General features: G+C 44.1%; 1 protein-coding gene across 1 annotated transcript in view; it reads right to left on the bottom strand.

Moving 5' to 3' along the window:
• Window positions 1–27343, bottom strand: part of DOCK3 (dedicator of cytokinesis 3) — a 454424-nt gene that overhangs the window by 415208 nt on the left and 11873 nt on the right. The window lies entirely within an intron of this gene.

Here is a 27343-nt window from a genome sequence, read left to right as displayed (position 1 = left end):
GTTTCCAAATCTCGATGGCCTATAAGACTATCGAGTCCAAGCCCCTGCTCAGTGCAGGAATCGAAGTCAAAGCATCCCTGACAGATGGCTGTCTGGCCTCATCTTGAATGCCTCCAGTGTGCAAGAGCCCACCACCTTCCTAGGTAATTGGTTCCATTGTAGTATTGCTCTAACGGTCAGGAAATTTTTCCTGATGTTCAGCCGGAATCTGGCTTCCTGTAACTTGAGCCCATTATTCCATGTGCTGCACTCTGGGAGGATCGAGAAGAGATCCTGGCCTTCCTCTCTGTGACAACCTTTCAAGTACTTGAAGAGCGCTATCCTATCTCCCCTCAGCCTTCTCTTCTCAAGGCTAAACATGCCCAGTTCTTTCAGTCTCTCCTCACAGGACTTTGCTTCCAGTCCCCTGATCATCTTTGTTGCCCTCCTCTGAACCCTCTCCAGTTTGTCTGCATCCTTCTTAAAGTGTGGTGGCCAGAACTGGACACAGTACTCCAGATGAGGCCTAACCAGTGCTGAGTAAAGGGGAACTAGTACTTCCCGGGATTTGGAAGCTATGCTTCTATTAATGCAGCCCAAAAGAGCATTTGCCTTTTTTGCAGCCACATCACATTGTTGGCTCATATTCAGCTTGTGATCTACAACAATTCCAAGATCTTTCTTGCTTGTAGTGTTGTTAAGCCATGTATCCCCCATCTTGTAACTGTGCATTGCCATTTCGTTTCTTTTTCCTAGGTGCAGAACTTGGCATTTATCCCTATTAAATGTCATTCTGTTGTTTTCTGCCCAGCACCCCAGCCTTTCAAGATCACTTTGAATTCTGTTTCTGTCTTCCAGGGTATTAGGTGTCCCACCCAATTTTATGTCACCTGCAAATTTCATCAGTATTCCTGCACCTCGTCCTCCAAGTCATTAATAAAAATGTGGAAGAGCACTGGGCCCAGGACTGAGCCCTGCGGTACCTCGCTCGTTACCTCTCCCCAGTTTGAGAAGATCCCATTGATAAGCACTCTTGGAGTTCGATTCTGTAGCCAAATGTGGATCCACCTGATAGTTGTTTCATCTAGCCCACTTTGAGCTAGTTTGCTCATCAGGAGATCATGGGGTACTTTGTCGAAAGCTTTGTTGAAGTCGAGGTATATTATGTCCACAGCATTCCCACAGTCCACAAGGGAGGTTACCTGATCAAAAAATGAGATCAGATCAGTCTGGCAGGATTTGTTCTTGACAAATCCATGTTGGCTTCGAGTAATCACTGCATTGTTTTCAAGGTGACTTAAAGACTGATTGCTTTAGAATCTGCTCCAGAATTTTCCCAGGGAGTGATGTCTGACTCACTGGTCTGTAGTTCCCAGGTTCCTCCTTTTTACCCTTTTTGAAGACAGGGACAACATTAGCCCTCCTCCAGTCATCTGGCACTTCACCGGTCCTCCATGATTTCTCAAAGATAATAGACGGCGGTTCTGAGAGTTTTTCTGCCAGTTCCTTTATTACTCTGGGATGCAGTTCATCTTACCCTGGAGATTAGAACTCATTCAAAGTAATTAGGTGTTCCTTGGCCATGTGCCTATCGATTTCAAGATGCAATCCTGCCCCTTCAGCCTGTACTTTGTCTTTGCCAGGGGGCTCATAGGCCCTCTTTCGTGAGAAGACTGAACCAAAGCAGGAATTGAGCACTTCTGCCTTTTCTTTGTCATCTGTTATCATTTTGCGATCCTTGTGTAATAGCTGAAACACCATTTCTTTCCTCTGTCTTTTACTATGCACATATCTGAAGAAGGCCTTTCTGCTGCTTTTGGCATCCCTCACTAACCTCAGCTCGTTCTCAGCTTTAGCCCTCCTGTCACCATCCCTGCAATTCTGTGCTACCTGCCTGTACTCTTCCTTTGTAGCTTGGCCTTCCTTCCACTTCCTATATATGTGCTTTTTTTGTTTTCAGGTCATCTGTAAGCTTTTTGTGAAGCCACGTTGGCTTCTTCTGTTGTCTTCTGCCTTTTTTCTTGTTGGAATTGCTCGTAATTGTGCCTTTAGAATTTCCTTTTTTAAAAACTCTCACCTATCTTGGATTCCTTTTCTCATTAGAGTCACTTGCCATGGGACCTTACTTATCATTGTTTTGAGTTTATTGAAATTGGCTTTCCTAAATCCAGGGTATGTGTTTGGCTACACTCAGCTTTTTCTTCCTTTAGAACCAGGAGCTCAAGTATAACAAGGTCACTTTCCCCCAGAGTTCCCGTAACTGCTACTTTATCCAGTAAGTCATCTCTGTTGGTTAGGATCAAGTCCAGGATAGCTGATCCTCTAGTTCCTTCCTTCATTTTCTGTAGGAGGAAATTATCAGCAACACAAGTCAGAAATCTTTCGGAGGGGCCATGTTTTGCAGAATTTGTCTCCCAACAAATATCGGGAAATTGAAGTCTCCCATTACTACTACATCATGCTTCCTTGAAACACTGGCTATTTGCTTTTCAAAAGTTTCGTCCTCATCTTCTCCTTGATTGGGTGTTTGCTAGTAGACTCCGACCACCAGGTTCCTTTTATTCTTTGCTCCATTTATTTTAACCCAGATGCTCTTGATGGGGCTACCAAGCTCATCCTCCTGCATTACTGTGCAGAGATATGTATTTTTAACATATAGTGCACCTCCACCTCCCTTTCTGTTCCCCCTGTTCTTTTTGAACAAGTTATATCTGTCAATTGCTGTATTCCAGTCATGGAAGTTATCCCACCAAGTTTCAGTTACACCTATCAAGTCATAATTTCCCTCCTGTGTTAAGAGTTCACGTTCGTTCTGTTTGTTTCCCATACTGTGGGCATTAGTACATAGACATTGAAGACCATGTGTTTCATGGTCTGGCTTTATTCCTACATGTTTGTGAAGACTATTATTGGGTGCTATTAGAGCTGTTCTCTCCGTTGCAGTGCATGAGCCTTCATCCATTGTTACCCACAACTTTACGTCTCCCTTCCCCGTAGGATTCAGTTTAAAGCCATCCTGATGAAGTTCTTCATGCTGTGGCCAAGCACATTCTTCCCAGCCTTTGTGGGGTGTAACCCATCCCTTGCCAACAGTCCATCTTCCAGGAAGTATAGCCCGTGGTCCCAGAATCCAAATCTCTTGTGCTGGCACCACTTCGTAGCCAGTCATTCACCCAGAGTATTTTTCTTTCCCTTTCTATTCCACTTCATAGGCCGCGGTGGCTTAGTGGTTAAGACGCTGAACTGCAGACCAGAAGGTCGGCAGGATAGCAGTTCGAGACCCGAGTGCTATGTGCTGGAGTGAGCTCCTGTCTTCAGTCCCAGCTTCTGCCAACCTAGCAGTTCGAAAGCAAGAAATTGCAAGTAGATAAATAGGTACCGCCTCGGCGGGAAAGGTAACAGCGTTCCGTGCACCTCGGTGTTCAGTCATGCCGGCCACATGACCACGGAAGCATCTTCGGACAGCGCTGGCTCTTCGGTTTAGAAATGGAGATGAGCACCACACCCTAGAGTCGGACACGACTGGTTGTGGACACCTTTTATTCCTCTTCCAACTACGGGAAGGATGGATGAGAAAACTATCTGGGCCCCAAACTTCTTGAGTTTCCTCCCCAAAGCTTCAAAGTCTGATGTAATTTCTTCGTAGCTCCGCTTGGTGGTATCATTTGTTCCCACATGGATGAGAAGGGATACCTGTCAGTGGGCTTTATGAATGCAGGCAGCCCTTCAGTCACGTCTCTAATCCACCCTCCCGGGAGACAGCATACCTGGCAAGTCTACGGGTCTTCGCAACATACTTGGGTTTCGATCCCACGCAGCAAGGAGTCTCCCACTACTACTACTCTTCTCTTCTTGTTGTTGCATGCCTTGGTTTCATCACCTCTGCTTGACTGACCTTCAGCCTCTTGCTCGCTCTCATGCAGGTTCCCCTGTAATTCTTCCTCTGCAGGCTGTCCTCCAGTCTCATCCTCAAGTACCTGCAAATGGTTCCATAGTTCCACTGCTTCCACTGGTGCAGAGTGGCGTCTAGTTCGTCTTCTCCTAACTGTCACCAAGTTATTTTCCAAGGAATATCCTCTACTGCATTTTTCCTTACCTCAGCATTTCTCACTTCTGCCTCATCTTGCTGTTGCTCTTCTAGTTCCTGTACTTTGCTTTGCTGGTGTAGTTCCACCGTTCTGTTCAAGAACTCTTTGTGTTCTCTTATTCCCTGGAGGGTTGACAGTTGCTGCTTCAGTCCTCTTCCCTTTTCTTCCAGCAGTGTGATCAACTTGCACTTGTTGGAGGTGTAGGCCATGTTTTTCTCAGGCAAGAAAATATGTCACACACCTTGCAGGTCACCACCACTGGAGAGTCTTGTCCTTCCGTAGTCTGTTTTCCTTTTTGTGTCTAGCTTTCTGATTGTTCTAGAGTAGCCTGTGCCTGGTCCTCTACTCACTGCAGGTTAACAACAGAGTCCCACTGGTATGGAAGTGTGTGTTACAAGACAAATAAATGGAAAAAAATGTTTAAAAAAATGTTAGGGGCCTCCCCTGCTAAACTCCCCTGGCCAACTCCTGTTTGCTCCCCCTGTTTGTTCGCTCTCTGGGAGCTTGCTTGCTTCTGTAGTCCCTGGACCAGCTGGAGCAGCTTGCTCTGCTCTGCTCAGCTGGGAGGTGGGAAACAGACTGAAGCTTCCTGCCCACCCAGCTGCTGGGAGTGATCAGGCCACACACCTCCAATTCAGTTGGAGCTCTCAGGAGCACCTGGTGAGCTCACGGCCACTCAGAAGGACAAAGGACAGTCCTCTGGGCTTCCTCCAGCCCACTTACCTCTTTGCCTTTGTCTCCTTTGTCTCTTCCGCCACTGGAAATCCCCTGGTCAACTCCTGTTTACTCCCCCTGTTCACTCTGATCACTCGCTCTCTGGGAGCTTGCTTGCTTCTGTAGCCCCTGGACCAGCTTTCATGACACTTTCCGGGTCTGTGTGACATGAACTACCCTCGCTGTGGGTTGCTGGGAGGAGTGCTGATTGATGGAAGGGAAAGTTGCTGGAGGTGTATGGGGAGGGCAGAGGGCTAGACATGTCTACCCAGAAGCAGGGGCATTGCTAGGTTCTTAAAAGATCTGGGGCACAGGCCCATAACACAAATTTGCGTGCGCATTGCCGAGTCTAAGCAGACCTCTAATATAGGTGTGTGTGTGGGGTGTGTGTGTGCATGTGGTGTGCTTACGTGTGTGCATAGATTACATACATAAGAAGTGTGCACTGACCTCCACACCCCACTTCAACTCAGACCCTGATTCAGCATTTTGGAAAACATCCTGCTGCTGCTCAGGCCAGTTTGTAGTCAGTCCACTTCAGCTCAGCACCAAACCTGAGTCAAGGTTTGGAAAAATGAGTCTTTATGCTTCCTGTTGACTACAATGGGATATTGGAAAAAAACTAACTTTTTTCTCTTGGTCAGAAGTGGATGGTAATTTCAGACATAGTAGCCCCCTAGAAGGGGATTACACCTGCCCAATGTCAGGAAAAAATAGGTGCAGGGTTCATATTTTGATTTTCTTTTAAAGGGAACTGCCAATAACATTGTTATCCCTTGGAAGAACTGGATAAAAATTTCAGGATTCAGTGCCCCATCAGAGGAGATTATGCCTACCTAATTTCAGAATGATAGCCACAAGGGGTTCTGTGCAAGGGTGGCCTTGACATTTTGAGGTCTCCAAAAGAGGACATATTTCTCTATGTTCTTTGTGGACCATTCTTCTGAAAATTACAGACAGCCTAAAGGTGTCCCTAAGTAAGAAACCAGCAAAGTATCAGAAGGATAGGGGCAGGAGTTCATGTGGAAGGGGAGTTCTCCACTTTGGAGGAGGGAGTGATTTGCTTTCCCTTCCATTTACTCCCTCCCCAATAGTTTTTGGGTGATTTGTATGAAAATGCACAGGTCATTAGAGGTGTCCCCCAGGCAAGAAACCTGCAAAGTTTCTGAAGGATATACATGCCTGCAAATTTAGAATTACTAGAATTTATTTACATTTCACTGTTAGCAGCAGGGGAACATGGGTGGGAAGGTGCTATTGCACTCATGTCCTGCTTGTGGGTTGGCCACTGTGTGAATAGAATGCTGGACTAGATGGACCTTGGTCTGATGCAGCATGGCTCTTCTTATGTTCTTAAATAGAGAGTGACTCTGAGCATATGCAGAATGCTTTTCTTTCACCACTGAGCACTTATTCTCCCCCTACCAATTCTATTCCCCTCCATGCGACCATCCCTCCTCATCCTACCATCCTCCAGCAACTCTTCATAAAAACAGATGTTTTGTTTTCTGCAACTCTCCTCTACCTCTTCCTTGTTATGCACAAGCTCTCATTGTATCTTTCTCCCCATAACTTCATTTGTGCCAAGACTTCACCAGGACTCAGCCAATGAGTCTGTTTTCAAAACTCAATAAGTCTATTTCAAAACTCAATGACCCTGTTTTCAAACCTAGGGCTAAATTATGGAGAAACTCTGAGCATGTATTAAGTGCCTTTCCCTCACTACTGAAGATAGAGTTCATGCAAAACCACCACCACCACCCACAAATGACAAAACATGCATAGGACTGAGCTGAAAGGGTAGTCAATTCATTAGCTGGAACTGGGTAGGCATTAAACCTGCAGTACCATGTTCACAACACAGGACTTATTTTTTAAGTAAACATGACAGAACATCAAGGTGCAAACCTCCCTGCAAATGTAACTTGTGCTGGAAACCTATGCACACTTTCTTGAGGGTAAGCCTCATTAAACAGAATGGGGCCTCTGAGTAGGCATACATAGGATTGCACAAATGAGCAGTATTTATCTCCCCTCCACTTAAAAAACAAACCCCAACTCCTATTTTTTTAATGAAAGCTTTCTGTTCATAGGAACATAGGAAGCTGCCTTATACCGAGTCAGACCCTGGGTCCATCTAGCAGAGTATTATTGACACTGACTGGCAGCAGCGGCTTTGCAGGGTTTCAGGCAGGATTCATTCTTAGCCCTACCTGGAGATGCTGGGGATTGAACCTGGGACCTTCTGCATGCCAAGCATGTGCTCTACCACTGAACTACAGCCCTTCCTATTGCTGGATAATGGCAACTGACAAACAAATTAAAATGGAGGGGGAGAAAGAAGTTTGTGGAGGCTGATTGGATCCTTTGCTATACTGAAGCTACTAAACTTCTGCAGAATCCAAAGATTCCAGTTTGGGGCCGTGAAATTAGATGCTGTGTGAAATACCAGCATTTCACATTGAACTCTTTCTTCCCTTCCATCTTCCTCTTCAAAATTTAATTGTAGGCAAGCTCCCAACAGTGGGCCTGTAAGAGCAAAAAAATAAAGGGGGACAGTTTTTTTGCACCTCAAAACAACAACCGTACACCAGAGATTAGGGATAGTGACCTCCTAATGGTCACCTTAAACACCTTCTGATTAAGATCTCTAATCCCCTGTGTGGCTTGACAGTTTTCACTTTTTATTTTAGTCTTTGAGAAATGGAAACTTTATGCATGGCTAGCACTTATGTGGAAACACACACAAAAAATAGCTTTTTCCTTTGACAGATTTTCTTGAAAAAAGCAAATTTTACCTGTGGCTAGTACAAAAGCCACTGGACCTAACTGTCTGAACTTTGGCGAGCTCTGTCAGCTCCATAGGGGCTGCCAGGTCCCCAAATTCCATGCACTTATGTGGAAGAAGAAAAAAATTATAGCTCTTTGCTTTGACAGATTTTCTTGAAAATAGCAGATTTTACCTGTGACTAGCACAAAAGCCACTGGACCTAACTGCTTGAAATTTGGCAGATTCAATCAGCTCCATGGGAGCTACCAAGTCTCCAAATGTCATGTATTTATCATACAAACCAAAAACGTTATGGCCATTTCTATTTTCCAATGCAAGTCAATGGGAAAATGTAAAAAAATGGCAATTAGGACAGCTTAAAAGATCCGAGGCTCAGCTCAAAAACGTTCTGGGGCCTGTGCCCAGGTAGGCCCTTCACGAACAACGCCCCTGCCGGGAAGTTTAATTGCATTTTTCTGAGTACAGTGGAGGGGCAGGAGAATTCCTTTGCCTGTCAATTTAAATATTCACTGACAGTGGGAGTGGGGAGCAGGTGGGCAGCCAGTCCTGTCCCTTTAAAACAGAATGTGTGAAGAAACAAGTTTACCCAGAAGTAACTCTCTCCAACTGCACGTGAATGACCATGGGAGTGGGGAGGGGATGGACAGCCAGCCCTGTCCCTTTAAAACTAAATGTGCAATCTATCCGGCCTTTCTCATTCATCAAAGCGCTACAGCACTCTTTCCGGGCTTCAGAATTGCGTATTTGTTGGTTTTGGCATTCACAGTATCTCTCATTCATAAAAGTGTGGGCAGGAGGTGGAGGCTTAGTTCCTGGTGGGGAAGTGGAAGCAGCAGGGGCAGCAGCCCTGCTGCTGGCTCTAGAGCGGCTAGGAAAAACTGCCACATTACTCCTCCATTAAACTTCCCTGAGCAGTGGAGCATAGAGAGGGGCAGGGGCAAGCCTCTCTCACTGGCTGAGCAGCAGAATCTATGTGGTTGATGACGTTCACTTCTACTAGTGGGACTCCGCCCATTCAACCCCAAAATAAAGTGATTTCAACTGAAGTTTGACATCTGAAAAGTGCAGGGTTAGGTACTGTTTACTCCACTTTTCTTGCATTGTCTGCTGCTGATAGACCAAAGCCAATTTCATGAAAATCCAGATAATACCCCAACACGCTTCTCATTCCGTTTTCATGTAAATGACCCTTGGGCACTATGCTTCTGTTAACACAGCCCAAGATTGCATTAGCTTTTTTAGCAGCTGTGTTGCCCGGCTGGCTCATATTCATCTTGTGACCCACTAAGACACCTAGATCTTTTTCACATGTACTACTGCCAAGCCAGGTTTTCCCCATCCTATACTTGTGTCTTATTTTTTGTACCTAATTGAAAGACTTTACATTTATCACTGTTGAATTTCATCTTCCTAGTTTCTGCCCAGTGTTCCAAACTGTCAAGATTCTTTTGAATCTTGATTTTGTCTTCTATGATGCTAGCTATCCCTCCTAGCTTTAGATCATCTGCAAATTTGATAAGCAACTCCTGTACACCCTCATCTAGGTCATTTATAAAGAAGGCTCAGCAGCACAGGGTCTAGGACAGAGCCCTGTGGCACTCCACTAAAGACCTCCCTCTAGGAGAATGCAGAGCCATTAATGAATACTCACCGAATACGGTTGCTCAACCAGATGTTGTCCACCTAACAGTAGTAGCATCCAACCTACATTTTACCATCTTGTCAATACGGGTATCACAAGAACCTTGACAAATGCTTTGCTGAAATCAAGGCATGCTATGTCCATGGCATTCCCATAATACACTAAACTAGTAACTCTATCAAAAGAAGGAGATAAGATTGGTCTGGCATGACTTATTCCAGACAAACCCATGTTGGGTCCTACTAATCAATGCATTATTTTCTAGATGCTCACAGGCCACCTGCTTAATAATCTGTTCTAGAATTTTACCTAGTACTGACATCAGGCTGACTGGTCTATAGTTTCCTGGGCCCACCTCATTCCCCTTTTTGAAAATGGGACAATATTTGCCTATCTCCAGTTTTCCAGCACCTTACCTGTTCTCCAGGAATTCTAAAAGATTACAGATAGTAGTTCTGAAATAATATCTGCAAGCTCCTGCAGCTCCCAGAGATGTCCTGGAGACCTGAACCCATTTAAAGTAACTAGGCAATCTCTAACTATCTCCTTTCTGACCCTGGGTAGCAAGTCCCTCCTTATTTCATTTGTCTTACCTATCCGACAATGAGCACAACTCCCCTTGTGCAAGAAGACTGAGGCAAAATAGAGGCTGAGTGGTTCCACCTTCTCTCTGTTGCCTGTTAACAATTCACCATCTTCCCTAAACAACTGACCTATCCCTTCCTTGGTCTTTTTCTTGTTCCTAACATAGCCAAATAAGCCCTTGTTGTTTTAAACATCTCCTGCAAGACTGAGCTCATGCTCCTACATGCATCCCTTTTGAATCTCAGCTCATCAGAGAGCTTCCTGTACACCCACAGGAAGTCTCACAAGTCTCAGTGATACCTAGCAGATCATATTTACCATCCCGTATTAGGATTTCAAGTGCACGTTGTTTATTTCCTATACTCCATGCATTAGTATATAGTTGCTGGAGTATAGGGATGAGGGAGAAATCCACCATGGACCCAAATGAGGCCTGTGCAGTCCACAGTGGACTGACTCACACTACCGGAGGGCTCTCCAGGGGCTCCAGAGAAATCTGTTGAGCCCAACGGGGGCCAGATTTCTCCGTGACACCCCCCCAAGCAGATGCTTGGATCCTGGAGTCCACAGGTGTTGCATCTTCCCAGTTCCCCTGCTATATTCTGGGCTCCACCTCCACTGTCTCACCTCCTTTGTCCCTAATACTTGGCTCAGTAGTTAACTCTGGGCTTCCCTCCCTGAGTTAGTTTAAAGCTAACATGATTTTATCTGTGCATTCAGATCTTCACCAGGAGGACTTGTTCCATGCACCACCAGCAGCAGAAGAGCAGTTGGTCAGTATGCAGGACAGGGCTTTCTGTTGTGCCACCCAGGCTCTGAAATTTCTTGCTTCAAGAGAGCTGAATGCCCCCTTCTTTGATGGCATTTCATTGGCTGACAAAAATACAGGGTGTTTCAAAATGATGGACCCAATTTCAAAGCAGTATATGCACAAAGCTCTTCCCCTTACATAAACAGCCTGTTTCCTCAAATTGTCGGTACCAACAACGAATGCTCTTTGGCATTGGCGGATCAATGCCAAAATGCCGTTGAAACGCATGCTGCACCGCGATTGCAGATTCAGTCTTGCTGAACTGCAGAATGCAAAACACCTTATGTTGCGGGGTCGCCATCTTGCGAATGACTGAGGCTTAGGGATGTCAGAGAATTCCACCACGGATCTCGGTGAGGCCGAATGCCAGTGCATTCAGCCCCCCGAACTCCGTGGCGGAACGGCCTGCCCCCCCCGCAGATCCCCCCCGGGACGAGACTTACCTGGGGCGGATCTTCTGACCAGCTGCCGCTGCCGCCATTTGCAGTCTTGTAAAAAAACACACCAAAAAACCACGTGATAGGCTACATAAAGATTTACATAGCCTATCATGGCTGGGTTTAAAAAACAACAACAACGTGATAAGCTACGTAAAGATTTACATAGCCTATCATGGCTGGGTTTAAAAAAAAAACAACCGTGTACGCAAATGGCGGTGGCTACGGCCACCGCCATTTGCGTTCCTTATTTTTGGCCGTCTTAGTCTACGTAAATATTTACATAGACTATGACGGCGAAAATAAAGGGGAATGCAAATAGCGTAGCGGGCACTATTTGCGTCCCTTTTTGATTCGCCGTTTTAGCCTACGTAAATATTTACGTAGATTAAGATGGCCAAAAATAAGGAACGCAAATGGCGGCAGCTGTAGCCACCGCCATTTGCATACACGGTTTTGTTTTGTTTTTTCCCAGAGCCCTCCGTGGCCGGAAATCCGGCCGCGGACGGCTCTGGCCTGGCTGAGCCTGGCCGGCTGCTCCGCGGAACTGCCGCGGAGCACAGCCGGCCGTGGAGGATTCCGGGGGGGAGGAATGGATCGCCTCCCCCCCCGTCGAGGATTCCGGGGGGAGGGACGGAATGCCTCCCCCCCCATCAACATAATCCGCGGAAAGGTAAGTGACTTTTGTACATCCCTACTGAGGCTAGGGGCTGTTTGTGCGCTGAGAGAGGCATCTAGCGGTAATCATTTGAAACTCTGTGCCCCACCCTTTCAAGTGGTAGGAGTTTCATTCATGGACATTTCATGGTTGCAGAGATATAGCGATTTCAAATCGGGTCCATCTTTTTGAAACACCCTGTATTATTTCATCCTGCTTTTGGTATGGGTAATTAAATGTTTTGCTCCCTTGTCATGATATTTTTACATTTTGCTACGCTGCTTGATTATTCTGTGTAAACGGTGATGTTTTATCATATTGCTTTTACTGAAATTGATAATTTTATTTATTAAACTGCCTTGAAAGTTCTGATAGTATTAAAAATGTAGATTTTTTTAAGAAATACAATATTTTGAATAAACAAAACTTCTTAGCAGGCCAACCTAGACACTTCACAGGGAAGCCCTCCCTACAAATCTTCAGTACCACTTCTATGCCCATGTCTCTGCCCAACCCAAATCACAGTTGTGACAGCACTGAGAGCAATCAGTGTAAGGAACTGCACATCAGCACCCCCATCTAAGATCATTAAGGGAAAGGTAGAAAATTCAGAAACCCGTGGCCATCAGGAGTTCTACTTTTAAAAAAAAAATCTTGTCCTAATCCTTGGCGATACAATGTTATTTGTACCCACGTCTTCAGTCCATGCATACATTTAGCAGAAGTTACCAGTGTTTCTAAACTCCATTTTTCACTGTTCTGTGCAAAATGATTCTTTATGGAAACTTGTCTTCTCACTCATCTTCTGTTTACCATATCTTCATATAAGCCTCCCTCTACTATACATAGGCTATAATAAATGTGAATGGGTCAAAGGGACTTCAAACTTTGCTCATGCTGAAAATAAAAATCTTTGATGGGATTCAATTGCTAAGCTCAGCTTCAGATGGTGCAAGCAAAATGAAGTTGTAAAACAGCTGTTGCAGCATGCTAGGGTCTCTATGCTACAAATGTAGTTTGGAAGTAACAACCATGTCTGTCAACTGGATTGTGTGGAAAGTCTCTTACATTTAGAAAATCATTTGATGGTTTCATAATTTATTAGGCTGGTGTCGCTGCACAGAGGGTGCCTGCTGGGAACCCCAACTGTCTAAGACCATTTTAAAAACAGGCTTTATAGGACTTGACTACTTAATGTGCCTAATTTAATTTTATAGATTACTGCTTAGTCTCTTTGCCTACTTTATCTTTTGGTAGTTTTATTCTTTGACTGTGTGGATCATAACAAATTGTGGCAAGTTCTTGGTGGGATGGGGATACCAAGTCATCTTGTCTGCCTCCTAAGGAATCTGTATAACGACCAAGTAGCAATGGTAAGAACAGACCACGGAACAACGGACTGGTTTAAGATTGGGAAAGGAGTAGCCAGGGTTGTATACTCTCACCCTACCTATTCAACCTGTACGCAGAACACATCATGCGACGTGCTGGGCTTGATGAAGCCAAGGCTGGAGTTCAAATCGCTGGGAGAAACATTAACAATCTCCGATATGCAGATGATACCACTTTGATGGCTGAAAGCGAGGAGGAGCTGAGGAACCTCATGACGAAGGTGAAAGAAGAAAGTGCAAAAGCTGGGTTGCAGTTCAACCTCCAAAAAACCAAGATTATGGCAACCAGCTTGATTGATAACTGGCAAATAGAGGGAGAAAACGTGGAGGCAGTGACAGACTTTGTCTTTCTAGGCGCAAAGATTACTGCAGATGCTGACTGCAGCCAGGAAATCAGAAGATGTTTACTTCTTGGGAGGACAGCAATGACAAATCTTGATAAAATAGTGAAGAGCAGAGACATCACACTGACAACAAAGGTCCGCATAGTTAAAGCAATGAGCCTGGTGTGGCACAGAGTGGTAGGCGGCTGTATAGCAACCGAAGCTCTCCCCACGACCTGAGTTCGATCCCAGCGGAAGCTGGGTCCCAGGCAGCCGGCTCAGGTTGACTCAGCCTTCCGTCCTTCCAAGGTCGGTAAAATGAGTACCCGCTTGCTGGGGGGAAAGGTAGTCATGACTGGGGAAGGCAATGGCAAACCACCCCGCTATAGTCTGCCACAAAAACGCTAGTGCAAGCGGCGTCCCTCTAGGGGTCAGTAATGACCCAGTGCTTGCACAGGAGGAACCTTTCATTCCCCGTAGTAACCTATGGCTGCGAGAGCTGGACCATAAGGAAGGCTGAGCGAAGGAAGAGAGATGCTTTTGAACTGTGGTGCTGGAGGAAAATTCTGAGAGTGCCTTGGACTGCAAGAAGATCAAACCAGTCCATACTCCAGGAAATAAAGCCAGACTGCTCACTTGAGGGAATGATATTACAGGCAAAACTGAAGTACTTTGGCTACATCATGAGAAGACAGGATACCCTGGAGAAGATGCTGATGCTAGGGAAAGTGGAAGGCAAAAGGAAGAGGGGCCGACCAAGGGCAAGATGGATGGAGAATATTCTGGAGGTGACGGACTCGACCTTGGGGGAGCTGGGGGTGGTGACGGCTGACAGGAAGCTCTGGCGTGGGCTGGTCCATGAAGTCACGAAGAGTCGGAAGCGACTGATCGAATAAACAACAAGTTTTATTCTGGCATTCAATTGTATTATTTTATTTGATCTCTGCCCTGAAAATCTAGAATTTATACATTCTCTAACAGAATAAAAATCTGCAATTACTGGATGTGGCTTTTCCACTTTCCTTATATAAATTTTTATTTCATTTCTTGATACAATAATTCAAGACAGTTACAATACTTCAACTTAACACATATATAGTCTATCTATAATTGCTAGACCACCTGGCCAAAACCTTTTTCAATAATTGATAAATCGTATCCAACATTTTTGGAAAGTATGGATGGACTTCACTCTTCCCTACCATAACAAATTATAGCTTGTTACTTTATTCATCACCATAACCATTCAAATCTTCTTTATCCATTGTACCAGAGATGGTAAGCATGTTGATCACCAAGTTTTCACTAAGAGGATCCTTGCAGCTATTAACATATAACTCACTATCACCACTAGTAGATAACAATGGAGGACCCCAAAATTCTTCTACAACTACTCCACAAACCAAAAGGACCAACAAGAAATTCTGCCACCAGAGGAAGTTACTATGCAATTATTTGGTCGTTGGCAATAACTTCTTCCAGGAGCACCCACTCTCACTGCCAATCAAAAACAATATACCAACTGTGAAAAAATGCTAAGTATATAACTGCTGTTGTTCTGTAATGTTTACTTTGTATGGCCTCTGAGAGGCTATAATGTGTCTGAGTAGGCCTAAGAGCCCTGCTTGGTGACTATCAAAGGCCTGTGTAGTAGTGTTTAGTGATGTTCTGAACGGGGGGGCGGGGGGAGAGAGACAACTGCTTTGATAGGGACTGAATCAGGTAAATTCAATTTCGATTGGCTGGGGATTCAAGCTAGGTGGAAATGAGCGGTTGGGAAATGACAGCTGGCAGTTACATAGTTGACAGGAGGTGAGTCAGTCTGTGAGTAGTTAGACAGGGAGGTCTGCTGGTTGGTGTGTGGTGTTATAGAAGGGCTAGGAGAAAGCTGAGGAGAAAGTGAATAGCAAAGACTGAGTAGTGAGCTATTCTTCTCTGTGGGATAAGCATACACGGCTGGTGAAGATCAGGAGGAGGGAGCAGGTGGCTGCGTTATGCCACGAGACTCCATTAAGATCCTGCCAGAAGAAGATTACACAAGCAGGCAGCAAAAGCCCAGATAAACCATCCAAGCAGACAGATATAAAACAGGAGGAGATTTAAGAATCAGAGGAAGACTGAACCCAAGAGATGGACCTGGTTGTGAGTGTATTTGGCTGGAGTGGAGGTTTAGAGAATCTGGCCTGAGGTAAAAGAAATCATTAAAGGCATGTAGTATCAACAGTGTCTATTGAGTCCTTAAGAATTCTCAGTAAACAATCTTTTGAAAAACCCGAAGTAAATATTAGTATTTCCTTGTGTGTAAAACATCCATTCAATAAATTAACTTGTTTAATAGTTCATCTGGTCTCTAGTGTTGATGCCCATCTCATGCCTAAGCCTCTTATATCAAGCTACTAGGAGGTTTTAAAGTATTCTAAGGGTGCAATCCTATGCATGTTTAGACAGAAAAAAAGACCTACAACTCCCAGCATTCCCCAGTCAGCAAAGCTGGCTGGGGAATGCTTGGAGTTGTAGGCCTTTTCTCTGTCTAAACATGCATAGGATTGCACCCTAAGAGAATTGGTGGTAGTGGAAAAGGGGCAACTTGTGGAACTCTTGAGTTATACTGACAGAGAGTTCCTTAGGCTCTGAAATACAAGCATTTGCTAAAAATATGAAACCTCATAGGTTCGATTGCCCAGTGAAGAAGCAGTTTCCCCATAGGTGGTGGCAGTGCTGGAGAGAAAATCTCCCATACCAACATAGGTCACTATGTATAGTCTTCAACAAAAATCAAATTTCAGAAAAGAAAACATACTCACTATATGTTGAGGATGACCAGAATGGAGCATCTATAACTTTTTCCATAGAATATACTTCCCAAAAGGACATTAGAATAACCTCAATGTCCTTCCTCACTTCCTCAACAAAGTAATTCAGACATAGAATTATTATTGTTGTTGTAATTATTATAATAATGACATTATTAAAGTTTATTATAAATAATTTATATCCTGCTCTTCTACTAAAAGTACCCAGAGCAGTGTACAACAGAATCATAAAAACATACAATCTAAACAATAAAAATGCAAATACAACAATTTCTATAAACAAAATACAATCAGCACAAAGTAAAAGATGTAATACATTAAAAAAAATAGCAATAAAGCTAGGTATTACAAATTAAAAGCGCATTGTAATAAATATGTCTTCAATTCCTGGCAAAAGGCACACAAAGAGGGAGCCTGATGAATTTCAACCAGAAGACCCTCTCTCTTGTGCTTACTCACCAAATGTCCTGAGATGGCACCAAGGGCAAGACCTCTGACATTGATCTTCCCAGACAGGCCTACATGAGAGCAAGCAGTTCATGGGGCAGAGGTGGGCAACTTGTGGCTCTCTAGATATTTTGGTACAACTCCCTTCAGCACTAGCCAGCATAGCCAATAGTGAGGGATAATGGGAGTTGTAGGCCAAAACATCTGTAGGGCCACAAGTTGCCCACCCCTGCCCTAAGGTAACCTGATCCTAAGCGCTTTACTGCTTTTACTGTAAAAGGTCCAAGACAGAGACAGACAGTGACTCAATTCCATTCCCTGGGTGTATCTACATTAAACAAAAAACCCACACAAGCCCACATCCTTTCCAGAGCTTCCTGCTTTCAGGTTCTTTGCAGGATTAGAAAGGGCTTCTTTACATGGCAGCCATGTGTTTTGAACTGAGGGAACGCCTCCCTCCCTCCCTGGCATGCGTGCAAAGGAGAGGAGGGGGAGTCTTGTTTTCATAGCTTAACTTCTACTGTACTGTTTTCCCGCAGCCCCCAGGAAACCGCTGACTTACTTCGGAGTAGACATAAAATGTAAGATTGTGCTGTAAGTCTGCAACCCTCAGCACACTTACTTGGGAATAAGCCCCACTGAACTTAATGGAGTGCTCTGAAACAACAGAGGACGTTGCTTCTGAGCTTGGTGGGTTGGGCGATCAGATGTTTCTCCCTTCGTTGCAGGGAGGCATTTTACCTTCTTCTCCCTCCAATTGAGAAATGCTGAGGCAGGAGTCACAACTGGCAGGCGATTCTTGCCCTCACGCCTGTCAAATTTGATGCTCCCGTCCTCAATGCCTTTCTTTCTCTCTCTCTCTCTCTCTCTCTCGCTCTCTCTTTCATTTCATTTCTATACCGCCCAATAGCAGAAGCTCTCTGGGCAGTTTATCATCCTGACCACGCTCCCAACAACTGAAAACAAACGCCCACAGCAGGCAGACAAAGCGGTTTCTTCCACTATTGAAGAATTTAACAGGGAGGTCATGGCACTCCTGTTCTGTGGGCTGGAAAAAAATACCACATTTTTTGCGTTTGGGGAAAACATGAGATAGGCTGGGGGAAATTGCGGGAGGCACCTTGGAGGTTAACGGCATCATGTAAAGTGCCTGCAAATTTCCGAGAGAGAGCAATCTCAATAGCAGGATAAAAGCTCTGTGTGATGAACCACAGTCTCCACTAGTTCTCCATTTCCACCCTGCTCCAACAATCAGCCAGCATATCATGGCATGGCCACCAAGCATGCTTAGTCCTCATTCAGCTGTTCTTGGTTCCCTTAGGTTTTTTCTTTCTTGGAGGGGGAAATACTTCTGCAAACGTTGGGGTTCCCCCAAGCCTGCTAATACCTCTGTCTTGTGCAAGGATAGTGCCATTTTGGCTACATAAGGACCAGCACTAAAGAGAACTGAGTTTGCTATTAGTATATACAATTATTGCTCTCTGCCTCATACTGTCCTCCTAAGTTATGTTAGCTGGACCACACCCGGCCTCTTCTGTATCTTCTTGACCTCCATGTAGATCATACTTTCCCAAACTGTAGTTCCCAGCTCTTTTCTATTCATTGGGTCCTTCTATTCATCACATTAGGCCAACCCTGCAAACAACCCTCAGTGCATTGGTTGTTTGCTCGCTCACCCATGGTGATGCCGACAGATGATTAGCCTCTCCGTAATTTGTTTTAAACTTAGTCCTCTCACCTGCTCATTGCACATATCCCAGGGGCCTCTGTGGCAAAATTGGCATCCCGTGATCCCTTGTTCCCTAATTACATTAGCATCCCCCTATTGGTCCGCTATGTGTTTGGGGTGTTCTGCCAGCTCCCAACAGAAAGATTCTCAATCCCTCCCCAATCCTGTGCCAGCCAGCACCAGCTAATGCATGTTTTTCTAATAACAAAATGTAAAACACATAAGACAGCACATTACACTTTCATTAGCGGCTTTCTTCCCCTGTGTCTTCAATGTGCCCTTCCTCCACCCCACTCCCTTACAGCAAGCTTTTTCCAAAGGATTCCCTCGCAGAATAAACCTCTAAATATTTTAAGTGAAATTAGCTTTTCAATCTTCTGACACTTCAGGTTGTCCTATCCATTACCGTGATGTTGTGTGTAAAATTTCTTTTCATTTGATCAACAACAAGGGGCCAATATTAACACAACCCAATTTTTGGCAAAATCTTAGCTGCTTTCTTTGTCTCCCTGACCTGCAGGCTTTGGTCATCCACCCCACCCTCCCTAATCACCCACAGAACTGGCTCTTGGTCACAGTCCTCCACCTCCTGCCCCTCTCCAACTCCCTGGATAGCTTTTTTTTTAGCCACCCACTGCCATCAGCTAAGCCACTTCTGATCACCTTTCTTTCCTGCCTTTACTCCCAACCTCGATAAGGTTTTGTACTGTACCCTCCTTCCTCTCCAGCTACACCACCCCTTTCTATATCTGTTGATTCCGATGAAGCATGTAGTAGACATGGCTATGTAACTCCAAAGGAGATCTTTATTGTGAAGGAACATGTTTGGATGCCATTTCCAGGTGCTGTAAGTGGGTTCATTGCTACCAGGATGAGATTACATTTGAAAAGTCAGGTTCTACTAGGGTTTTTTTTTGGGGGGGGGGACTTAAACAGGAAATGCTATCTTACTGGAGATTGCAAAGGGGCGAATGATTATCTTGCAGCAGGTAAGTTCATAGGCAGACAATAGGGAAAGGACGCTTATATGGGGTATGGCTACATTAGTCTAGCAAGTATAGAAGTGGCAGGGGGGAGAAGCCACTTCTGCATTGCTGCATCCTTTCAAACTGCTGCACCATCCTTATGCACATACGTGGGTAATGGATACAGATCAAGTTGGCAACAGCTGCATAGATATCTAGCTTCCTGGTGTGCCGCTGTTCCAGAGGCTAGAAACAGCAGAACCAGTGGGGGATCAGTCATCTTCCCATTGATGCAGCAAGCGACAATCAGATCTGGGACAAGGTCTTCCTCCACATCCAGAAGTATGTAGAGTGAGTGCCAGTATGCTTTAAACAACCAAATGAGTGCTCCACAGGGAGTCTAACACATCTGTGGTAGTAAAGCTTTTCTGCTTGGCTGGCCTTGGAGCCTGGTATGGTGACATGAGCCACGGCTGAAATGCAAAAGCCTGGTTGCCAAGGATGAGGGAGCGCACAGGGTGCCCATTTACTATGGTGGGGGGTGGAGGTGAAGAATCTGCCCGTCACTAACATACCTTCCAGTAGTGAATTCCAGAAAATAGCAGTATCATGGCTTCTCTCCAAAACCCCAGCATAAACATCAATAAATCTCCTTTTAGCATCCATAAGTGCCTGGACCACCATGCTATAAAAACATTATGGTTTCTTTTGTAGCCCTGTGCCTCTCCCTCGCCTCCACCCTTGGTGTATAGGTGGAGCAGAACAAATAGAGAATCCAGTCTAGTTGGCATTTCAAGAGCTTGTCCTGGTTATCACAGTGATCAGTAAGGGCTTCCACCACAACGCTCTTCAAAAGCCATCTCAATGTGTAGGGGAGGGGTGCTAACACTCAGTGATCACGATGATTTCACTGTGGAGAAAGGAGGAGTTGAAGAAAAAGAGTGGAGTGGAGATAGAGAGTTTCTCCACACAGGGCTTATATCATGTGATCATGATTGGTTGCTCATGGAAGTTTGTGGGTCCTTTACATGATGTCGTCAACCTGCAGGGCCCCTCTCACAGTTTATGACCTTTCTCCCGCTTTTTAAAAGATCAGAGATAACACAATAAGAGAAGTTAATCCGATCTATTGGCTGTGTGTAATCATGGCGTTGCACTGTAATCACAGTGCCATCTAGTGGCTGTAAAATGAAACATATAGAAACATAGAACTTGTTGAGAAAGGAAGTCCTCGATTCAAAGCTCATGTCCATATGTGTAAAGGAGCTGATCTTAATCCCACAAAGAATCCAGAAGCAGAAACCCTTGGTAAGGATGCAGGATTTCAGTCTCGTGTGATGAACCCCAAAAGTGTGGGAAACATGTAGTTTGGATTGAGTTACTTAGTGAGGTCAGTTAGGGGAGCGGGGAGCAGCCACTCCTGCTGAAGGAGTGGCTGAATGGGTAAGGGCAACACCGTATGTGGAGTCAAAGGGGTGGCCACAGCACCACCGTTAGTATTGCAAGTTAGGGGGTGGGGAAAAGGGGTGGCTACTGGGGTCTGAAAGCCATACTGTCCAGCCTGTGCAGCTTACGGATGACATAAACCAAGTTCTACATTCCTTGTGCTGCAGATACCGGCAGAGCAGTAGGTACCAATTCTCAAAAAGGCAAACGGGGGGGGGGGGTAGGTTAATAAACTGGATCGCAGGGGATACAGCAAGTGAGGAGGGAGAAAAATACACAGATGGAAGAAACATGCTTTAGAATGTATGCTCAGTAATTGTGGTTCAAAGCCCCTGCTCCACACAACATCCCACTGTTAACACAGCAGGTGCTAACACATCTTTGTGCCTAAGGTGATGGATTTGTCGGTGCTAGCAAGTGATCCTAAGCTTTAAGCGAGCTACTACACTACCCCTGGCATTACAGGCGTCCATGGTGCCAGAAATGAAAGTGAACCATTCCAGACGTTCCCTTCTGTCCCCCTTGCACCAATGAAATGCTTGGTGAAGTGAGACAACAAAGTTGCATTTTGTGCTCTTTCACTGTCCTTGAAAGAACACCTGGCCAAGCATCTCTGTATTGCTTTTTATTCGGTAACAAGCAAAATGGGAATAGAAAATGAAAAGTGACATGTACAGCAACGGGGGAAGGATATCCAAGAGGGTGGGGTTAGTGGGAAGGGAAGAGGGAGCTACTGAGCACCTGCACTTTTTCCACATTGATGCTCCTCTTTCATGCCTTCCAGTGTAGAAATACGTAGCTGGGAGCAACTACTCCACAGAAGTCTTAAAGCCGTGTGTTATTTATTTACATGTATATCCTGCCTTTTTTCCTCCTTAAGGAACCCAAGGCGGCATACATAATTCTCCTCCTCTCCATTTTATACTCACAACAACCCTGAGAGTCTGTGACTGGCCCAAAGTCACCCAATGAGCTTCCACGGCCAAGTGGGAACTAGAGCCCGGATCTTCCGACTCCCAGTCCAGCATTCTAGCCACTACACCACACTGGCTCTCACTGGATTCCACATTGGTGGAAGAAGCACTGGTTGTGCTTCTTCCAGCTCAACTAGTGGGCCCTGGGGGTTGCTCAGTCACCTCTAGGCGACAGTGCAGTGTGACCAATGGATCCGCTACAGGGACCATGGAAAGAGTGTCTACGCAGTGACCTTGAAAGAGCTTATTATTCTCCCAACTTTGTGTCTTCAATGTGCCCTTCCTCCACCCCTCTACAGCAAGGTTTAACAAAGGACTCCCTCGCAGAATAAACCTCTAAATATTTGAAGTGATTTTTACATTCTTTTGACACTTCAGATTATCCTATCCTTACCATACTGTCATGAGTAAAATTTCTTTTCATTTGATCAACAGAAAGGGGCCAATATTAACACCACCCCCTTTTTGCTGAAATCTTGCCAGCCTCACTTGCTGAGCCACCGATTCTGTAGGTTACAGCTGGCTCACATGTGTTAGAAGAAACTACTTCGCTAACAAGTGAAGCACCAAAAGACCACAGAGGTGGGGGAGGAGACTGCTGAGGAAGGAGGGAGGTCTCAGGCTGCCACAGCACAATTTGTGGTTAGGCAGGCTTCGGCAACCAAGATTGCTCACAAGGAGAGCAGCAGCAACGTTTTTTGCCACTCTTGCCAAGCAGCTCTGCAGCTGATCACTGCAACCTATGATAAAACCAGTCTCCCACGTTCGGATGACACGACAACCCATCATAGGCAAGAATAACTCTACGGCAACCCATGGGTTCTTGGTATGGCTTATTCCCAAAAAATAAGCCAACCCGTGGAAAATGCTCCAGGTTCAGATGACGCAACAACCCGTCATGGCTGGCTGCCCATAATGGGTTGTGTCGTGCAAACCCAGTCAGTGCCTCTTTCACGGTAGCTAATCAAGTTTGCAGATGACTGTGGAGAACAGCTTACAATCATACTGGGTTTAAAGTCAACTGAATATGCCAGAAAAATTCAAAATTACAAATCCAAATATTTTTATTTATCCCATTCCCCAGCTGGAGCAACAGAAAAAGTGCTCAGTATTGCCAGAGAGCTCCTATCTGCATCCAACATATCTCCTCCACCCCCACCCCCACCCCCAAATTCTGCAGGACTGGTCTATTTCTTAGGTTCCACAGTGGTTTTCTGTTGAATTTTAGCGGCAAACCAGCAGGCGTTTTTGCCACTGCCACACTGCTGAATTCAGTAGAACCACAGTGGCAGATGTGTGGCCTACAAAGGGGGGGGGGGTCCAGGGGCTGGAAATTGGCCCTGGGACTGCCCAAAGTTGCCCATCCTACCTAGCAATATAAGTTTTCCAGAAAATTTTGAACTGGAAAATTTTCCTAGGCAAATTAGGGTGATTTGCATAGGGTTTTGCATTGGAAAATTTTCTGATGTCTAAGAAAGTGATCTAATTTAGCATGTTTATTTTACTTGTATTTAGTCAACAAAACTTTAAAAAGTGCCCCATATAATTTTTTTTGTCCCGTATTCCATGAGTATTTGACCTGAAATATTTGAGGGAAAATATTTAAAGCACATTGAAGGTGCAATGCTATGCATATTTATACAGAAAAAAGTCCTAAAACTCCAAGCTCAGAGTTGTAGGACTCTTTTCTGTCTAAACATGCATAGGATTGCTCCCTTAATATGATTTAAACGTTTGATTATGTACACTTTTTATTGGAGTACTTGAAAAAATTAAAAGACAATAGCATGTACTTCCCTTACGTAGTTTACATTTAAGAAAAAAAGCTACTGAAAACTATTGACATACTACTCTAAGCAATCCAAAGAACTGTGCATGATATGCTGACAACCACTCATCTATTTCAACAGAATTCAACTCTCTTCCACTGAGGTTGTTGGGGCACCTTCACTGTTGCTGTCACTACTGATTAATTTCATTTCATGCTAGGACAGTTATTTATTTATTTATTTATTTACTTACTTACTTAACAGGATTTATATACCACTCTACATCCTATAAAATACTCAAGTGGTGAACAATAAAAAGGGATACAATAATAATGATGGTAGAAGTACAAAGTTAAAACCTTTTTAAGTCAGATGGCTTATTAGTCAAGGAAGACTTGTTTAAATAAAAATGTTTTCAGCAGGTGCCAAAACTAAAACAATGACATAAACAGGCAGAGAATTCCATAGAGAGGAAGCCACTACACTAAAGGCTTTACTCCGAATGGCCTTCAAATGGACTGCAGGTCCATGCAGTATCACCAGGAGTACCTCATCTGATGTCCTCAGTGACCCGGTAGGCAATGACATATATGTATTCTCTCACATACTTGCTAGGGATAACCTGAAAAACATTAGCTACAACACTGAAATTGCTTAGCTTGCTTAATAATGTGTTTGTAATTGGCATCCATCCACTGTTACTAATGAACTTATGAAAAGGTAGAAAAATACCACAGAAAAATAAAGCACTGGACATTTTGGGAAAATTTTCCGTGGAAATTTTCCACCCCACATGACTTCTCCTGGCTTAAATAATATTTTATTGTTGGTCTTAATGTTATTAGTGATATGCTACCCCAAAACCGTTTTTCCCTCTTATTTTCTACTTCAATTTCCTTTGTGCAAATATGTTTTCCTTTTTGTTCAAATATGGGCAAGACTTCTATTTTCTGAAGGAAGCCTTCTTGGACTTTCCTGATCTACAGTATACATCCTAGCTGAGCTTTCATTATTGTAGTTTTGAGTTATCTTAAAGCATTCTGGAGAGATTTGACCCTTTTGACTTTCTCTTTCAAGTTCCTTTTTACCAGACCCCTCATTTTAGAGAAATTTTCTTTTTTTTATGTCAAATGTGACTGTGATGGACTTCCTTGGCAGTTTTCCACATACATGTATAAATTAAACTGGATATTTCTGTGGTCAGCATTTCCAATAGGTTCAACAACATTTACATCTCACACTAAGTCTTGGGCACCACTTAGGATAAAGTCCAGGTTCACCTCCCCTCTGGTCAGTTCCATGAGCAACAGTTCTAGGGCACAGTGATTTAGTGAAGGGATTATGGGACTTGTAGTCCAAAACAATTGGAGAGTACCAGATTGCCTACCCCTGCCTTAGAATAAACAGATGAGCAGAAGCCCTATAGGATGCAGCTGTTGCTAGACTATACCATTTCAGACTACAAGTGAGGATTTGAATGATCCCCTCACCCTATATATATCAACACAGCTATTATATGAGTCTATGTCCAGTTGGATTCATCAGGACTAATACAAAGTCCTGTTGTGTTGTGCCACCATAATGTAATGTTACAATAACATAGTTACATTGCAATGGTGTAGTAGCTTATGATGTTACTATGCTGTACTGCAACTGCGCTAGCACAAGGCCAAAACTTGCAGAAGAGTACATGCAGGTAGGGAGGAGATGAAGTGGCTAGTTTAGCTAGAATCCTATCTATTGTCCAGGGTCAGGACCATCTCTTGTACCAGAATACAGACACACACACACACACACACACACACACACGCAGACAGACATTATACACAAAGGACCTCCTCAGGCTTCAGTTCCTCTCCCCTCAGGCCAGGCAAGTTGGTTAGTGACCTAGCTGAAATCCTATCCTCCAATCAAAGCACAATGGCAGGATTATATAAACCGCAGCAGGGGAACATAGTTCTTATATCAAGTGTCATGGGGCTACATCACTCTGCTCTCACGCTAATGGAACCAGAAGTACAGAAGAGGGAAATTTTATTTATCAATATATGCCCCACTTATTTAGAAACAAAATCAAAGCAGCCTAAAAAATAAAAATTAAAAGAGAAACAGAACAAAAACACAAGCACATTATGGAAAGCATCCAAAAGGAGATAGGATAAAACCATAGAAATCAATGATAAAATGTCTGACAAAATAAAAACATTTTCAGCACCTGTTTTAAATGGGAAAAGAGAACTTTGCAGATAGTCCAGGGGAGAGAATTCCAGGACAACATAGTGATAGAGAACTCTTCTGCACACCGAACAGGTAAGGGCAAAGTCCCAGAGAAAAGAAAGTAGAACATTCTCATGTTCTCAGACTGCCACAAAGGATATTCTTCTGGACACAATACACCACGCAAGAATCTCAAGAACCTCAACACAAATAACAAGAGAGGGAGATGGGAGAATAGATGACCATCGCTCAAACATGCACCAACCCACATCTCAACCCCAAAGCACTCCTAGAACAAAGGTCATAGGGAGAAAGAACAGCAATAGCCAGAGTGTTCCCCACACCAGGGATGTGAAGGAACTTGGTACTGGCTATACAATCTCATTTACACACAAGGTCAAGTGAACCCTGCAATTCCATAGGAACACAGTGTGGCATTGTGTGCAGAATTCAGCTAATGGGGCATCTCATCTTCTTAAAAAAAAAAAAAAAAGACACAGAGGGAGAGAGTTTCTAACTCATGTCACTGCAAAGATATGCTTGGAAATGCCTGGATAATTTCTACTGAAGCTTTAGAAGCTGAAGAGGTTGCTGAATTAATTTCCAGGAGGTGGCCTTCAGTTCCCTGAATAGTGCCCTATGACTAGGAACATCAGAATTATGAAAAATAGCGAGCATTGCAGAATTATACAAAATAGCTTAATTTGTATAATTAGCCAAGTTGCAGAATTGTTTTTCTTTTGCACAGAATTTGGATTTTCTGGGCAAGGCTGGCCTTAGGAGTGGACAGGCTAGCCACACAACCTGGGCACCATGTTGAAGGGGGTGCCAAGGTAAAAGCTTGTAAGCTAGTGTATGAACTAAGGTGAAAAAAGCAGTATCTTTAATAATTTCTTTAAAGTTCTACAGATTGTCTGGGTACAAACTATGAAAATGAACTTCTGTCAATTAACATTAACATATGTTTCTTTTTCAATTTCCAGTTTAATGTCATTTGTTCTAGATAAATATCAATAGAACCACTTTTACTTTGCTAGGTTTCTCAACTCTGCACAAGTCACAAAACTTGGCAACACTATCACACTGACTGGAGATGGGGAAACAAAGGCAGTTCTCACCCAGAGCGCTATTCATCTTAGAGCTAGCCCTATGTCTGGGTGAAGAATTCTAAATGTTATCATCACTAAGTATACACAGTCATACTGACACAGCAGGTATTAGCAATATTTCCAACAACACATGATAAGTATATATTAAGCACAATTGGGGGCCCAATTGTGGATAATTAATCCCCAAACCCAGATAAGCTCCCATTATGCATTGATGAAAGGAATTGGGAGCTCAGGCAATTAGGGGATCAGGCACAAAGCCCTAAAGAAGTTTCCAAGGCTTGGAATGGTGGTGGTGTGCACATTTAGGTTTCAATATTGAGCATTTCAATATTTTATGGCACCAGTCTCTATTATAAGTTACATATTTGCTAGTTAGATGCTTATTACACTATTCACACTGAAGTTGATACACTGAAATCTCAACTTTTGATTTTACTATATTAGGGTATTAT

Source organism: Heloderma suspectum, chromosome 2, assembly GCF_057233095.1.
Source record: "Heloderma suspectum isolate Gila_16-S chromosome 2, 16-S_ref, whole genome shotgun sequence".
NCBI classification, from domain to species: Eukaryota; Metazoa; Chordata; class Lepidosauria; order Squamata; family Helodermatidae; genus Heloderma; species Heloderma suspectum.
The sequence above is the reverse complement of the archived record's forward strand: the minus strand, read 5'-3'. Positions and strand labels throughout refer to the sequence as shown.